The 18,046-nt window shown below is 55.0% G+C and overlaps 1 pseudogene; it reads right to left on the bottom strand.

The window, feature by feature from the left end:
• The window catches only part of LOC138510693 (long-chain-fatty-acid--CoA ligase ACSBG2-like), a 164,226-nt pseudogene that overhangs the window by 9,690 nt on the left and 136,490 nt on the right, over positions 1-18,046 (bottom strand).

The following is an 18,046-nucleotide window of genomic DNA, read 5'->3' on the forward strand; positions in this document are numbered from 1 at the left end:
GCAACCTCAAACCCGACTAACTAAATCCCCAAAACCTATCCTAGTTGATGGAGAACTCGAGTTTGAAGTCAAAAGCATCCTGGACTCCAAGATCTCCAAATCTAAGCTATTTTACCTAATTGACTGGAAAGGCTACGGCCCTCAAGAAAGATCCTGGGAACCTGCAGAATATGTCCACGCTCCTCGTCTAATCAAAAGATTTCATCAAACATTTCCTGACAAGCCAAAACCCCCGGGGAAGCCCGGTTTGGGAGGGGCCTTGAGGGGGGGTACTGTCATGATCTCTGCTTCCAAAAGGCCAGGACCTACCCAACTCCCTTGGAAGCAGACCCATAACCCAGGTTCCGAGTGCCAGCCAGTCCCAATTGGGACCTTTTGGACCCTGTCCTGGCGCCAGTGGCGCCAGGCTCATAAATATGCCCAGTCCCAGCGCTGCAAGCTGCTGGGACTGGGCAGCTGCTCGTAATGCTTGGGTGGACTTACCTGCAGCATACCATGCTGCTTACTTACCTGCCAGTTGAACCCCTGATCCTCTTCTGTTTGGGACTACTTTTCCTGTTGGGTGGGGCAGGAGCCACTCCCTAGGTTCAGAACACTGGAACTCTTCTGGAAAGCAGGAACTCTTTTCTTACCTAGGCGTGGCTGTGGAAGGAGACACCTAAGCACTACAGGAGGCTATTTAAACCACACCCGATGGATGAATCTTGCTTTGCGTTATTCTGCATCCTCTGCAGCAGAACGCTCATCGTGTCTTCTGCATCTGATCCTGGGCCTAAAGGAAAAAGGCTTACCATCCTGAATCCAGTCTTCAGCAACATCTATAAAGACAAGAAAGAACAGGTTAGCACTACGGTCTTCAGTGACAGCGCATCTCTTACCTGGTCCATCGGCTGTCATCAACGCCTCGCGCAGCATTCCTGCATCTGAAAGACAAAATCTTACCAACTCTTCGCACGCTCCGGAGGCCTTCGGCGCTGCATCCCGCATCTGTAAGACAAAAGAAGGTGCGTTTAAAGACATTGGGTAACGTTAAATACTCACGTGCCATTACTCCATCCACGCCGAACTCAGTGGGCATTCCGGCATCCTTCAGCAGCTCTGAACTGGTACCTGCAAAATAAAAGGACAGTTTGTGCGCATCGTGAAGCAAGCAACAAGCGCTTACTTACGCGCTTCCAGGCGCTTCTATTCCGCATACGGGTCCATCCTCAACTCACTTCAGCCAGTCAACCGCCATCGCCGGAACCCTGCAAAATAAGAGACAGCATTACAAAAGACTTTTAAAGACATTTGAAATATTCGGAACTCACCGTTCGTGAAGTAAACGACGGACAGCAGTCCTCTGAAGTCAAGAGGCCTGCGCTATCTATCCAGTGAAGAAACTGGTTACAGCACCCTGCCCCGAGGCAGATGGAGAGCTCGACGTTCACTTACCTAAGGTGAGAGCGTTAACCTTTGGGGTTCTACAGGAGAGGAGAAAAGGAAAGAGATAGGGACACCCCAATAACCCCAGTTCATTAATCCCATATTTTCTATCTGCAGACATCTTACTCTTCGAGTCAGGCATACAGTGCACAGAGGTCCAGCCCAAAGAGCCAAACCGGGTGGTGCACATCACTTTTGAAGATACGGTAGTCGCGCAGTCAAGACCGGCGCCTCTGCGAGAATCAGGTAAGCGTTACAGTTGTGGAGGGACAGGATGGAAGTGACGTTTGACAGTGCCTCTCATGTGTTATTGCTTCCTGCCTAGGGTAATATTGTACTGTACCCTGATGTTTGTGTTCTATGACTCCCTCTACGCAGTGTCAAGTGAAGAAGAGGGCAGAGACGCGGCGGGGAATGCTTCCACCGGGTGGCGACGCAAGGCCCAGCCACCCTCCCAGGACTTGCCATCATCCGGGAGCGAGGGGGCTGGTGCCCCGTCTGCCACGACGGCTGTGGCGGAAGGGCCGGGTGAGCCCCCACAGGGGCTTGCAATGGCAGAAGATGGTTTGGAGACATCCAGGTTGGTGGTCTCCACAGAGGAGGAGGAGCCCGCTACTGAGCCACACATGGGGCCTGGTGGGGGTAGTACCACTGGTGCAAGTGGTGCAGTCCAGGGCCAGGGTCAGGAGGCAGCACAGGTCACCGCGGAGGGGCCTGTGCATATCCTTGACCCTGTGACTGCACCACCATGCAACCAGCAGGGATGCCCAATCCCAGGCCCGTCCGCAGGTAGGGGAGAGTGCCATGTCATCTGCCTCTCCACTACCTGCGGACAAGGGGTCCCATGACCGTATGGGCTCCGTCCTGATTGGTGTCACATTGTGCTCGCGTGACATTCGTGATGACGTGCGTTCTTCCTGGGTGGAGAACGCACGCCATCATGAACAGCAGCATTGCGACGTGGCACTGTTGGGAGGGGCCCCGGTCGGTGGGTTCCTACATGTGACGCGCACTCTGGCGGACCTCTCCTCCTCTGTGGAGACTATGCGCCAGTCGTTCTTCCTGCCGTCTTCCGGCCCAGATTCCACCAGGCCCCCTGTGGAGCTGGCCTGACCAACACAGCCAGCTTGGTGGAGATCCCATGCCTGCCACAGTCGGGAGTCGGCGGCCCAGCAGGGGTGGAGGTGCACAACTGGAGACCAGCGGATGGAGGATGTGCAGGCATCATCGGACAGGGGACATGGACAGCAGCAGCAGCAGCAGCAGCAGCAGGAGCAGGCTCTAGGTGGGAGCAATGATGGCTCGGGGCCATCGACATCAGGGGGGCAGGCATCGGCCAGAGGGCAGGAGGACCCTGGAATGGGTGTGTCTTCTGTGTGGCTGCGGTTGGGCCAGCGTATAGGTGCGGAGCGGCGGCGGGCGGAAGAGGCGCGGCTCACCATGGTCAGGGCGGAGTTCTCCATGCGTCGGGCGGTGAGGCGGGCAGAGTGCCTCGAGGCGACTCGCAGGGAGTTGGAACAGGCCATGAGTGCCTCCCTACGAGACCTCAGGGCCAGGACAGAGGCCCGCCTCCAGCAAATAGACATTGAGTTCGATGATGCCCTGGCCGAAAACATCACTGAGTGAGCCGTAGGACTTGCCCGCCGCCATTGTAAATAGTTTATATTGTTAGGTTTCCTTTTCTTTTTTTTTTCTTTTGGGGCTTTTGGACTATGCCCCACACTTTTGTATATAGTTTTTTTGTTAGGTTGGTTATTAGATAGGTTTCATTTATTTCGTTGGGCTCATGGACCCTTGAAAATTGGATTGTACATAGTTGGACGTTGGATTTATTTGGACTTTTTTGTTTCATTTCACCATGGCTCAATGGATTTACCTTTTTCTTTTGGATTACTTTGGATTTATTGGGGATTTCATTATTTTTCAATTGGACATGCATTTCATTTCATGTTTGCCATTATTTTATGCTTTAATTTCTTTACATTGATTTTCATATTAATACATTTGGATGTTTTACTTCAATGTGTGGGATTCGCTCATTGGGTTCATGCATGTCAACATGTGGGTTTACTCAATCAATGGCAACCAGTGTGTGTGTGTGTGTGTGTGTGTGTGTGTGTGTGCGTGTGACGGACATGTGTTGATGTACATAGCTGACTTTTGGTTTGTGTCATGAGATAGGCATGTCACTGCTGGGTGGGTGGGTGGGTTGGGGGACATGAGTGGAGGCTTGCTGGCAGGTGACCCTCACTGCTGGGGGGTGGGGGTGCTGGGGGACATGAGTGGGACATGAGTGTGGGCCTGCTGGCAGGTGACCCTCACTGCTGGGAGGTGGGGGTGCTGGGGGACATGAGTGGGGGCCTGCTGGCAGGTGCCTCTCACTGCTGGGGGGTGGAGGTGCTGGGGGACATGAGTGGGACATGAGTGGGGGCCTGCTGGCAGGTGCCCCTCACTGCTGGGGGTGGGGGTGCTGGGGGACATGAGTGGAACATGATTGGGTGCCTGCTGGCAGGTGACCCTCATTGCTGGGGGGTGGGGGTGCTGGGGGACACGAGTGGGGGCCTGCTGGCAGGTGACCCTCACTGCTGGGGGGTGGGGGTGCTGGGGGACATGGGTGGGGGCCTGCTGGCAGGTGACCCTCACTGCTGGGGGGTGGGGGTAATGGGGGACACGAGTGGGTGCCTGCTGGCAGGTGACCTTCACTGCTGGGGGGTGGGGGTGCTGGGGGACAAGAGTGGGGGCCTTCTGGCAGGTGACCCTCACTGCTGGGGGGTGCGGGTGCTGGGGGACATGGGTGGGACATGAGTGGGGGCCTGCTGGCAGGTGACCCTCACTGCTGGGGGGTGGGGGTGCTTGGGGACATGAGTGGGGCCCTGCTGGCAGTTGACCCTCACTGCTGGGGGGTGCGGGTGCAGGGGGACATGAGTGGGGACCTGCTGGCAGGTGCCCCTCACTGCTGGGGGGTGGGGGTGCTGGGGACAAGAGTGGGACATGAGTGGGGGTCTGCTGGCAGGTGCCCCTCACTGCTGGGGGGTGGGTTGCTGGGGGACATGAGTGGGACATGAGTGGGGGCCTGCTGGCAGGTGACTCTCACTGCTGGGGGGTGGGGGTGCTGGGGGACATGAGTAGGGGCCTGCTGGCAGGTGACCCTCATTGCTGGGGGGTGGGGGTGCAGGGGGACATGAGTGGAGGCCTGCTGCCAGGTACCCCTCACTGCGGGAGGGTGGGGTGCGGGGGGGACAAGAGTTGGTGATCATATTCCAAGGTGACATGTGGCTTGGCTGGGGGGCATGCCCATGGTGGATGGGCTGCCTGAGGGACATGACCAGGGGCCGTGGAGGGGGTAGAGGGGACACCTGGGAGGACCCACACTGCCAATTCACGTGTGAAACTCCCCGCGCGCCCCAGTAATACACATACCCCGCTCGCACATGGCCAATTGAATGTGAAACTCCCCGCGCACCCCAGTAATACACGTACCCCGCTCGCACAGGGCCAATCGCGTGTGAAACTTCCCCGCGAACCCCCGAAATACACGTACCCCACTCTGACAGCAAAATCGCGTGTTAAACTTCCTGCGAACACCAGTAATACACGTACACCGCTCGCACAGGGCCAATCGCGTGTGAAACTCCCCACGCCGGGGTGTACATGTATTCGGAGGGGTGCGCTGGGAGTTTTGCAGCCGTTTACGTGGTTGGGGGGCTGTATGCTGGTCCAATGGCCTGTGCGCCATGTACGGGATTTTTGCGCTGTGCATGGCGCATGGGGAGGGGGGGTTGGTGGCGTAACTGCCGCTGCTGCAGGGTCGCTGCACCACTCTGCGCCACGGCTGGTTTTGGATGTTGAAATCAATGAATACGCTGTGCGTAGAAATGGATTTTAGTGCGCGCGGCTGGCGCAGACTGTCGCACACGCACACTGTGCGCCAGCCACGTGTGCCACTTGTGCGCTGGATTCTATGAATTACCCTGATTGTGTCCAGGTATTAGAAAGTCTTGATAGAACATACGTACATCAAAACAGCTCAGACTTTAAGACAAGTGCTTTGTTTAGTATAGCGCGTGTTACGATCATATCCCGATTCATATATTCCGAAATTCTTTCTCATTCTGCACATTTAAAGCGAGAAGTAAATGTATAAAGCGAGAAGTAAATGTAATAATGAATAAACGTAATGAATAAACGTAATTTCCTTCTCTGTGTCTGTCCTTGCGTTACTGCTGTGCCAAATCCACCCTTAGAAAATTCTCCTGTATTAAAATAATTGCGGCCCTGCAAGTAAAACCCTTGTCACTTTCAATCAGCGGGCACCGAGTATGCATTCGTATCATCCATCCACCTTGCCTTGTTGGGGTCTGAGCCGCATCGTCATCCTGTCCCTCTTGATCTTATTCCGTCCCTGCATAGGCTCAACTGTTTGCTCCTTCACGAGTTTCATTGTATATCCACTGTGGACCTTCCTGTCCTCACTCGTTTGCCACGCGCCATACAGCAAGTGTACCCAGCCCCTTCCGCCGCACCAGTTGACGCTTAACTTTAGCAGCTTTGAAATAGATATGGGGGCCAGAGATGAGGCGGAGCGACCCTGTACTTTTAGGGGCCGATTCATGGAACAAACGTGCGCCGAAAATCCTCGCGCAAGCAGGCGCAAGCGGAAAAAAACAGGCGCACACGCACGTGTGCGATTCATGGAAGTCCCTGCGCGTGTTCACCGCGGGATGTGCGCCAAACCCGTGCATGGCGCACAAGTCACTGCAACATCCCGAAAGGCGTGCGCGACGCGCACAGTGAAAGAGCACAACCTCAGCGCATACACCAGAAAGTGGGCGGGACACGGGGCGTAACGCGCAGAATGGGGAACAACGCGCGAAAATAAGGGCATAACTGGGGATGTACTGCAGGGAAGCAGACGGAACACCCACACGCACCCGAACCACACGTATTCATGGAATCGAATAGGGCAAAGCCACGCACAGCCAAAGACACTCACAAGCTGAAACACGTCCGCCACACGAAGGCAGGCGGTAGAGTCCCAGCGCATCAAAAAAGTGGCGCGCGGGAAGTTACACACGCGATTGAGCGGGGCACGTGTAATTTGGGGGTGCACGGGAAGTTACACACGCGATTGAGCGGGGTACGTGTATTGCGGGGGTGCGCGGGAAGTTACACACGCGAGTGAGCGTGGTACGTGTATATCAGGGGTTCGCGTGAAGTCTGCCACGCGATCGGGCCTGGGGGAGCGGGCTGCGTGTATGTCAGGGGTTCGCGTGAATCACGCGATCGGACCTGGGGGAGCGGGCTACGTGTATTACAGGGGTTCGCGTGAAGTTATTCACGCGATCGGGCCTGGGGGAGCGGGCTACGTGTATTACAGGGGTTCGCGTGAAGTCATTCACGCGATCGGGCCTGGGGGAGCGGGCTACGTGTATTACAGGGGTTCGCGTGAAGTTTTCCACGCGATCGGGCCTGGGGGAGCGGGCTACGTGTATTACAGGGGTTCGCGTGAAGTTATTCACGCGATCGGGCCTGGGGGAGCGGGCTACGTGTATTACAGGGGTTCGCGTGAAGTTTTTCACTCGATCGGAACCTGGGGTTGCGGGCTACGTGTATTACAGGTGTTCGCGTGAAGTTATTCACGCGATCGGGCCTGGGGGAGCGGGCTACGTGTATTACAGGGGTTCGCGTGAAGTCATTCACGCGATCGGGCCCGGGGGAGCGGGCTACGTGTATTTCAGGGGTTCGCGTGAAGTTGCCACGCGATCGGGCCTGGGGGAGCGGGCTACGTGTATTACAGGGGTTCGCGTGAAGTTATTCACGCGATCGGGCCTGGGGGAGCGGGCTACGTGTATTACAGGCGTTCGCGTGAAGTTTTTCACGCGATCGGGCCTGGGGGTGCGGGCTACGTGTATTACAGGGGTTCGCGTGAAGTTTTTCACGCGATCGGGCCTGGGGGAGCTGGCTACGTGTATTACAGGGGTTCGCATGCTTTCACGCGCGCTTACGCATGGGCCCTTTCCTCGTATTACACGTGGACGTGCAGTTTTCCACGCGCGCTTACGCATGGGCCCTTTACTCGTATTACACGCGGACGTGCATTTTTTCACGCGCGCTGTAATGTCCATGCACGTCTGTACGCGTCACGTCACAGGGGCGCTTGCGCTCGAGGGGCCTTCTGTCCAATGACAATGCGCATGCGTGCAGACGCGCTTATGCGCTAAGGGCCTTTACTCGAATTACACGCTGACGTGCAGATTTTTCACGTGCCAAATCACTCCGTATCAAGCTGGCCACGCGAAAACACACGGAAGACCACGCTCCTGCCCAGAAGGCCGAATCACTGCCCCCCAGTGCCCCGAGCAGCCTCCCACGTGCCATCTGCTGCTGCCTGCCTGCCTGCCTGCCTGCTGCCACCGTGCCCTGCCATTTGGTGCCTGCACATCAGCCATCTGCAGGGGTCCAGTTGCTGTGTCCACCCCTGCTGGTACAGAAGACTCCCGACTCGAATAACATCGCTCCACAGCCCAGCCCCAGGACCCAGTTGCTCACCCACTCCTGCCCCTGGGGTTGCCATGTCGGGCACATCCACATCTGACCCCAGTGGCAAGCCCCGGCCAGAGGGGCAGAGGGGCACCAGCTTCACTGCCACCGAAGTTGGTGTCCTGGTGGAGCAAGTCCTGGGGCAGTATGATGCCCTCTTCGGATCGTCCCGCGCCAACAGGGAAGGACGGGAGAGGATCTGGGCCGACTGTGTGGTTGCCATCAACGCGGAGGGGGTGGCAATCCGCACCATCCAGAAGGTCAAGAAGCGCTGGGAGGACTTGAGGTCCAGGACCCTCATGAAGGCCCGGCGCCTCGTGGAGGGGGGCCGGGGCCGCATGAGTTCCATCCAGTTGAGGGTCCTGGAACGCACACACCCAGCGCTCCACGCCCAGGTCCTTGAGAGGGAGACCCGTCTGGAGTTGAGCGGTAAGTGGCCAAGCATTGCTGTGTGAGACAGGGCATGTTGCAGTGTGCTGGTTGTCTGATACTTGCCTGCATGTGTGACATAGGCCATGTACGCATGTATGTGTGCAGGGACATCATGGGAATGCATGTGCGACCTGTAATGTGTGAACCGCACGGTTGTTGCATGTGTTTGAATGCGACATGGGGAGCCCTGCGCAGATTGCACACATGAGAGCATGGCAGTCTCTGTTCCTGACCATGTGTGGGGGCGAGGGATGGGTGCTGATGCCAGATACATATGTGGTATCCATGTCTGTGTGCCTGACCTGCGTGTCTGTGACTTGTGAGTGCCATGGATGCATGACACATGTCTGTGACAATGTACAGATTCACTGATGCAGCCTAGTCATCCTTGTATGCACTGTGATTGGGGTGTACGGGGCCAGATGGATGTGACTGAGGTGAAGTGTGTGCATGTGATAGGCATGACCAATGATGCATGTGAGTCCCATTACATTGTATGATTCGAGAGTCCATTGGACATGCATTGAAATGTCCATGGCACGCACCATGACTGTCACTGTGTGTGTTTTGCCTGGACTGACACATGTGTTGTGGTGTGACATGATGGAAGTGTACTTTGACAGTGGCACTCATCTGCTATTGCTTCCTGTCTAGGGGACCATTGTACAGTACCCTGATGCTTGTGTTCTATGTCTCCCTCTACGCAGCGGCTAGTGAAGGAGAGGGCGGAGACGGCGCTGTGGAGCAAGGCGGCGGGGATGCCCCCACGGCTGCAGCGGAAGGGGTGGGTGAGCCCCCAGAGGGGCCTGCTACGGCGGTAGACGGCGAGGAGCCATCCAGGTTGGTGGTTTCCACAGAGGAGGAGGAGGCCGCCACTGAGGCGCACATGGGGCCTGGTGGGGGCATCCCTGCTGGTGCAAGTGGTGCAGTCCAGGGGCAGGGGCAGGAGGCAGCACAGGTCACCGTGGAGGGGCCTGTGCATGTCGCTGTCCCTGAACCTGTGGGTGCACCACCTTGCACCAGCAGGGATGCCCCGTCCCAGGCCCGTCCGCAGGTAGAGGGGATGTCCATGTCATCTGACTCCCCTCCACCTGCGGACGAGGGGACCCCTGGCCGTGTGGAGAAGGTCCTGATTGGGGTCGCGATGCGCACGGCTGTGATTCGTGATGCCGTGCGTGCTTTCCAGGAGGAGCACGCACGTCATCACGAAGAGCACCGTGCCGACGTGGCCCAATTGGGATCGGCCATGTTCGGGGGTTTCCTGCATGTGTCGGCCAATCTGGCGGCCCTCTCCTCCTCTGTGGAGACTATACGCCAGTCGTTCTCCTTGCCGTCTTCCGGCCCAGATGCCACCAGAGCCCCCTGTGGACCTGCCCTGACCAATGCAGCCAGCTCGGTGGGGATCCCATCCCTGCCACAGTCGGGAGTCAGAGGTCCAGCAGGGGTGGACAACACAGCAACTGGACCCCAGCAGATGGAGGATGTGTCGGCATCATCGGGCAGGGCACGTGCACGACGGCGTCGGTGGTTTGCATCAGCCTGGATGCCGTCGTGCTGGCAGAGGCAGTGGCGTCGGAGGCAGCAGCAGGCTCGACGTGGGAGGCATCATGGCTCGGGGCCATCAAGATCAGAGGGGCAGGCATCGGCCGGAGGGCAGGAGAACCCTGGGATGGTAGTGTCTTCCGTGTGGGAGCAGTTGGTCCAGCGGATAGGTGCGGAGCGGCAGCGGGCGGAAGAGGAGCGACTCACCATGGTCAGGGCGGAGTTCTCCATGCGTCGGGCGTTGAGGCGGGCTGAGTGCCTCGAGGAAGCTCGCAGGGAGTTTGAGGTGAACATGGGGTTATCCCTGCGAGACCTCGGGGCCAGGACAGAGTCCCGCCTCCAGGACATCGACATGGAGTTCGATGATGCCCTGGCCGGCAACATCACAGAGTGAGCCGCAGGACTTGCCCGCTACCATTGTATATAGTTCTTTAGTTAGTTAGTGTTAGGTTTCCTTTATTTTTTGAGATTTTTTTGGACCGCTCGGACAATGGCCACTTTTCTGTATATATTTTTTTTATTAGGTAGTAGTAGGTTTCATTTATAGTGTTGGGCTCATGGACCCTGGAATATTCTTGTGTATAGTTGGATTTTTTAAAATACATTTTTTTGAATTATATTTGTGTTCACCATGAGGCAATGGTTTTTCCTTATTTTTTTTCACCATGATTTTGCTTTGGACAACATTAGTTTTTGGATTCCTTTGTTTTTTTGATTTTTACATTACTTATCGGACATGGCCTATTTATTTTGTTATCCCCATTGTTGTATGTTTGATTAGTTTACTTCATTTTCTTCGAGAATACATGTTTTTATAACTTTCTTTTGTGGTATTTTCTCATTGGTTTCATGCATGTCATGATATTGGTTTTGACATTCACTTGCACCCATTGTGTATGTGTGTGTGACGGACATGTGTTCATTTACATACTTGCCATTGGGGTTGTATCATGTAATTGCATTTGCTATGTGGGTGGATGCAATCCTTGGCTGGGTGTTTGTGCTGGGTATGCTGCCCATTACTGCCATGATTGTGTATCGTCAGGACCTGGGGGCAGGGGGACATGGTTGGGGGCCTGCTGGCAGGTGCCCCACAGTGCTGGGGGGTGGGGGTGCAAGGGGACATGAGTGGGACATGAGTGGGGGCCTGCTGGCAGGTGCCCCACAGTGCTGGGGGGTGGGGGTGGTGGGGAACATGAGTTGGACATGGGTGGGGGCCTGCTGGCAGGTGCCCCACAGTGCTGGGGGGTGGGGGTGGTGGGAGACATGAGTTGGACATGGGTGGGGGCCTGCTGGCAGGTGCCCCACAGTGCTGGGGGGTGGGGGTGGTGGGAGACATGAGTTGGACATGGGTGGGGGCCTGCTGGCAGGTGCCCCACAGTGCTGGGGGGTGGGGGTGGTGGGAGACATGGGTGGGGGCCTGGTGGAGGCTGTCCCTGGTGGCTGGGGGGTGGGGGTGGTGGGAGACATGGGTGGGGGCCTGGTGGAGGCTGCCCCTGGTGACTGGGGGTGTGGGGGTGGTGGGAGACATGGGTGGGGGCCTGGTGGAGGCTGCCCCTGGTGACTGGGGGGGTGGGGGTGGTGGGAGACATGGGTGGGGGCCTGGTGGTGGGTGCCCCTGCACTGCTGGGGGGTGGGGGTGGTGGGAGACATGGGTGGGGGCCTGGTGGTGGGTGCCCCTGCACTGCTGGGGGGTGGGGGTGGTGGGAGACATGGGTGGGGGCCTGGTGGAGGGTGCCCCTGGTGACTTTGGGGGGTGGGGGTGGTGGGAGACATGGGTGGGGGCCTGGTGGTGGGTGCCCCTGCACTGCTGGGGGGTGGGGGTGGTGGGAGACATGGGTGGGGGCCTGGTGGAGGCTGCCCCTGGTGACTGGGGGGGTGGGGGTGGTGGGAGACATGGGTGGGGGTGGTGGGAGACATGGATGGGGGCCTGGTGGAGGCTGCCCCTGGTGACTGGGGGGGTGGGGGTGGTGGGAGACATGGGTGGGGGCCTGGTGGTGGGTGCCCCTGCACTGCTGGGGGGTGGGGGTGGTGGGAGACATGGGTGGGGGCCTGGTGTTGGGTGCCCCTGCACTGCTGGGGGGTGGGGGTGGTGGGAGACATGGGTGGGGGCCTGGTGGAGGCTGCCCCTGGTGACTGGGGGGGTGGGGGTGGTGGGAGACATGGGTGGGGGCCTGGTGGAGGCTGCCCCTGGTGACTGGGGGGGTGGGGGTGCTGGGAGACATGGGTGGGGGCCTGGTGGAGGCTGCCCCTGGTGACTGGGGGGGTGGGGGTGCTGGGAGACATGGGTGGGGGCCTGCTGGCAGGTGCCCCGCAATGCTGGAGGTGGGGGTGCAAGGGGACATGAGTTGGTGATCATTGGTGCAAGGAGACATGTGCCTTTGCTGGGGGGCATGCCCATGTTGGGTGGGCTGCCTGCGGGACATGACCAGGGATGCAGGGTAGTCCCCTGTGGTGTGGGCTGCCTGCAGGGGCCGTGGAGGGTGTACAGGGAACACCTGGGAGGACCCACACTGGCAAATCACATGTAGGACTCCCCGGCACCCCTGAAATACACGTACCCTGCTGAAATCGCGTGTAAAACTTCATGCGCACCCCTGTAATACCCGCACGCAGCCCAATCGCGTGTAAAACTTTGCGCGCACCCCTTTAATACCCGCACGCAGCCCAATCGCGTGTGAAAATGTGCGTGCACCCCTGTAATACCCGCACGCAGCCCAATCGCGTGTAAAACTTCGCGCGCACCCCTAATACCCGCATGAGGCCCAATCGCGTGTGAATCTTTGCGCGCACCCCTAATACCCGCACACAGGCCAATCGCGTGTGCAACTTCCCGCGCACCCCTGAGATACACGCGCCCAGGCCAATCGCGTGTGGAACTTCCCGCGCACCCCTGAAATACACGCGCCCAGGCCAATCGCGTGTGGAACTTCCCGCGCACCCCTGAAATGCACGCGCCCAGGCCAATCGCGTGTGGAACTTCCCGCGAGCCCCTGAAATACACGTGCCCAGGCCAATCGCGTGTGGAACTTCCCGCGCACCCCTGTAATGCACGCGCTCAGGCCAATCGCGTGTGGAACTTCCCGTGCACCCCTGAAATGCACGCACACGCTCCCCCAGGGCCGATCGCGTGTGAAACCACCCGCGAGCCCCTGAAATGCACGCGCCCAGGCCAATCGCGTGTGGAACTTCTCACGCACCCCTGAAATACACGCACACGCTCCCCCAGGGCCGATCGCGTGTGAAACCACCCGCGAGCCCCTGAAATACACGCGCCCAGGCCAATCGCGTGTGGAACTTCCCGCGCACCCCTGAAATACACGCGCACAGGCCAATCGCGTGTGGAACTTCGCGCGCACCCCTGTAATGCGCGTAACCTGCTCGCACGGGGCCAATCGCGTGAGGTACTTCCTGCGCACCCCAGTGATACACGTAGCCCGCTTGCCGTGCTGGTACAGGGTTGGCGCAGCCCTTTGCGCTGGATTGGGGATTTTGTGGCTTTTCCCTGCGCGGAAGGCGTTCTTGGGGGCGTAACTGGCACTGCTGCAAGGTCGCTGCGCCACTGTGCGCCATGGCTGGTTTTGGTGGCTGGAATCCGTGAATACGCTGTGCGCGGAAATGGGTTTTGGCGCACGCGGCTGGCGCAGGGATTCGCACGCGCACACTGTGCGCCAGCCGCGTGCGCCACTTGTTCGCTGTATTCTATGAATTACCCCCTTAATTTGCCCGCACTAGACATCACGTCGAGCGGGCCTGACATATATATTTTAGGGTGACATGTCACTCCAGCAACAATGTAAGCGCTATTAGGGCACAGGGTCCTTTTCTCTAGCTTGTCATGCTACAGGCGAAGGATTTCTCCGTATTGCAGGCAATAAGGGTATCCAGGTGATCCACGCGCCCTGCACTATTTATCTCAAGGCCAGTCAATATTAAATCCATTAACGGTTATTCATGGTAATTATTACACAAATATTGCACAAATAAATGTACAAACAGGTAGCTTCTCAGTGATTTCATATAGTGCTCAAGTCTGGAAAGATACTAGTAACAGTACCTTAATGCACAATGTTCTCTGACCAACATGTGGGGCCAGTTTCTACCTTTTCCTGCCAGAGTATAGTTTCAGAGGGATATCAAGTCATTTTGTTTGCCTTCTGGTAGAGATAGTTTCAATACAGCAGCTCTGTTCAGGAACACTTTAATGCTTTTCTCCTTAGTTAGAGTTTTTGCCTCTTTAAATGTTTTCCTTTGGTCCAGGATTTCTTTTGGATAATCCGGTTATATGAATAAGAGCTTTCCTTCATAGGGGACATGCCATTCGTTTTTTGCTGCATTCAGCACTTTTTCTTTTGATCTTGCATTATTAAGGGCCAGTAGAATCTGCCCTGGCCTGGTATTGGAGGGGTTTCCTACCCTGTATGCATAGTCCACATCAGTTGGAGAGAATGTGTCTGGGCCTAGAGTGTTGGCAATAATATTCACTGCCAATGTGTCCATATTGTTGATCTCGTCTCTGAAGTTCATCCACTCCTCTCGGCATCATATTTCTCTCACGTAGTTTCAGCTCCGTTCCATGAGTTCTGCCTTCAGCTCGTTGTAGGCTCTGAAGCTGCCAGTAATTTCTGCCCCCAAGCCTTGTTTACTGGTTTCAAGTTTGTTAACTCGGCCCTCCAAATGAGTTACTTTCTGGTTAAGTTCAGACAGGGAGTTCTTGCCTTCCCCTAGATCCTGGGCCACCTTCAGCAGTAGAATGGAGATGTCTTGAATCGCTGGCACCTCAGCCTGTTTGGGCTTTTTGGGGATGGGGTTTTCAGCTTTATACGTCTTCTTCTTAGTATTAGCATTTATAGTCCATAAAATAAAGGAGCTGCAGGCTTAGGCTGCTGATTCAACAGCCAACATCCTAAGTCAATCAGCGCCTTTCCGAATGACGGCCGAGCCGACCCTTCCCTAAAATGTGGTTAAATGACTTAAACAAAGATGGGGCAATCAATCAGAAAACATTTTGTAGAACCCTATTGGATATCCGTCCTCCCCCGGGGACTTACCCGCCAGCATTCTGCATATAGCGGCCATTACCTTGTTGTCCGAGATCGAGAAATCTACCTGCTCTCTCTCCCCGTGCGCCAATATAGGATGAGAAATTTCAGAAAGGTTCCTTATAATTTTCTCATAACTTTGCATAAAACCATAAGAAAACATCAGCAACACTCCCCGGGGTATCGTGCCGCTCCCCTCCATTATCCCATACCTCAGCAACCCACTTAGCCACCTGTTTGGCCCTCAATCTAACCGCCAACAGCGAATTCGCCTTGTCTCCCTTCTCATAGAATTTCTGCTTGAGAAACCTTACCTTCTTGGCTGTCTGCTCTATTATCAAAGATTTTTTTAGTTTATGCCTCTTTTGTTTTAACAATTGGAAGTCAACCTCTAGCCCTTCACCCACCACTCTCAGTAGTTCAGGAGGCCTGCTTCCTCTTTCCCTTAGCCCCTTCCTGAATGAGGACATCCTTCCATGTGGCTTTACCTGCTCCTCAGATTGTACAAAAATTCACTTCTCCCACATAATTCTGCTTAAAATATTTCCTGATCTCTTTCCCTATTTCCTATCTCTTTCTTATTTGACTTTACACATCGAAAAAATAACAACTTTATATTTCTGATATATAGGAATGTTCTTTTGACTGGGGAATCCCTGTCACAGTCGAATCTTTTAAAGAAAATGATGAATTTACAGTTAACAAAAAAAGAGGAATATCTGAAAAGTTGTGTGCCCAATTTGGTGCAAATTCGCCCATCAGTTGCCACTGTAGGCGCGTTCAATGGAAGCTTTTTTTGAGTAGAAAAATGCATGGTAGTAGGCCAAGAACAGTATTTTTTGGGGTTTCTTAATAACCTTTGAACTATTGATTGAATTTTCCAGACAATGCCGAGTTTGGTAGGGCTCATGTCTGACATGAAGGGGTCATTACAAGTTTGCCGGTCCGGATACAACCGCACCAGTCCGTTGTAACCGGACTGGCAAACTCTGAGTTTTGCTCGCGGGTGCCTTTCATTCCGCCAGGGCTGACTTGGCGGAATGAAAAGCACCCGCGACCACAGCATGCCTGTAGCACCGGCACCGACATTAATTGTGCCGGTGCTACAGGCATCCCCATTCCCATTGAGCCCTGTCGGGCTGAAGTGGGAATGGAGATCACCCGATTCCGGCACCCGCGGATGGGCAATTACCAGATACGTCTGGGCCGTAATGACCCGGTAATTGCCCATTTGCGGGTGCCAGATTTTTTTGCAAGTTTGGAGGTAGCCTGCCTGTATTACAGGCATGGCTACCTCCAAACGTGTAATGACCCAGCCATATTCGCCCAGCGAGTCAAAGGTTATTAGAAATATAATATTGGAAACAGTCAATTCAAATTGTCTTTATCTTAACTATAGGGCAGTGACTGGCACCCTATAATCTAATATAATACAATACAACACAATGGGCCTCATTACAAGTTTGGAGGTAGCCTGCCTGTGCGAAAAAATCGGGCACTCGCGAATGGGTAATTACTGGGTCATGCCGAGTCTGGCAGACCCGATAATTGCCCATTCGCGGGTGCCGGTGGTAAGGGACTCCCCATCACTATTCGGCCCCATAGGGCTGAATGGGAATGGGGAGCTCGGATGCACCGGCACCGTTCATAACAGTGCCGATGTGTATCCACAAGTTGTGCTCGCGGGTGCCGCACTGCCTGCCAGGTTCCACCTGGCGGGCAGAGTGAGACCTGCAGGCACAACTCATAGTATGGTGGTCTGGATGAAATGGCACCGGCAGCCTTACCGGTGCCGTTGTATCCAGACTGCCAGGGTTGTAAATGCAGTTTCCTTACTAAATATAAGGATCGACAGCGCTTGATAGGTCTTCATTTGTGTTCAAGCCGCATTGTTTCATTCACTAGACAATCATACAATTCATGAAACACGAATAACGGACATTTTACATAGGTATCTTTGGTACTCACCGAGCTCTCCACCATCTACGGTGAAGTCCTTTTCCAGTATAGTCCATTTCTGCACCTTTTGAGCATTGGAAACTGCCCTCTGGTTCACCCGGTCCAAGCCCTCCTGGATGGCCTTGTAGATCACAGGGTCCTTGGAACGCACCACCTCCGACACGCGCGTAGATTGGCTGCCCAGCTGCTGGCAGAACTGGATCACATCTGGCGTCAGATCATCCTTGGGTTCAAGTGTCACCGGATCTACCGTGCACTGAGCAGAGGAACAAAGGACATGGAAAGTGAGGTTCCTGCTAAAACACCCATTTCTGCTTGATTTGCTTCTACTGTTGTTGGCCCAAAGAGACCACCAGGACTTATGAAGGGGTCGGGGCAAGATTCCCTTATTGCTAGAAGCTTCGGCAGCATGTGGCAGAAGAGTAAAAGGTACAGCTATGATAATCGTGCTCATGGTTGGTCCCACCATAGTATTATGATTCTTCTGGTTGACAGATAGTACAGCTCATCAGGTAGAGCTCAATGTGGCGCTTATTTGTGTAGACAATTGATAGAGATGTGTCACAGAAAAACACGGGACAGAGCCCAGGATGCACCGAGTGAATGTCAGACAATGTATCTTAGATACTACTGGGATACTACTACTGGCATACTGAGAAACCAATTCATTCCCTCAATGTCTATCATGTCATAATCCCAGAAGAAATTCATTTTTCCACTATTTTGAGCAAGATATTTTACCCAGTGCAGCCCAGCCACCCTTTACCTGCTTTCGAATGCAGATGTAACAGTCGGTTCGTCAGTTCATCCTTCGGCGGTAAAAGGGCTTGGTAGCCATAAACCATTAAAAAAAAAAGTATTTAGATTTATCTCCTAGTTGTTATAGTGCTTTCCTTTTAGAAAACGTGTTAGTGGTATTGTGTAATTGTTCCCTGCCTTTGGCTTTGAACTTTCTATCTATACTATCCCATCATGTGTATGGAGTAGAGGTTGCATTAACAACAGGTTGCACACATTTGCATTACATGTGTTTATTTATTTAATTTTGATGGGCTGTTTTATGAATTTTAAATTCAAAGTAATCAAAAATTGACTGGCGGACCCGG

The sequence above is a fragment of the Ambystoma mexicanum genome, chromosome 6p (assembly GCF_040938575.1).
Source record: "Ambystoma mexicanum isolate Mex_15411 chromosome 6p, UKY_AmexF1_1, whole genome shotgun sequence".
Taxonomy (NCBI): domain Eukaryota; kingdom Metazoa; phylum Chordata; class Amphibia; order Caudata; family Ambystomatidae; genus Ambystoma; species Ambystoma mexicanum.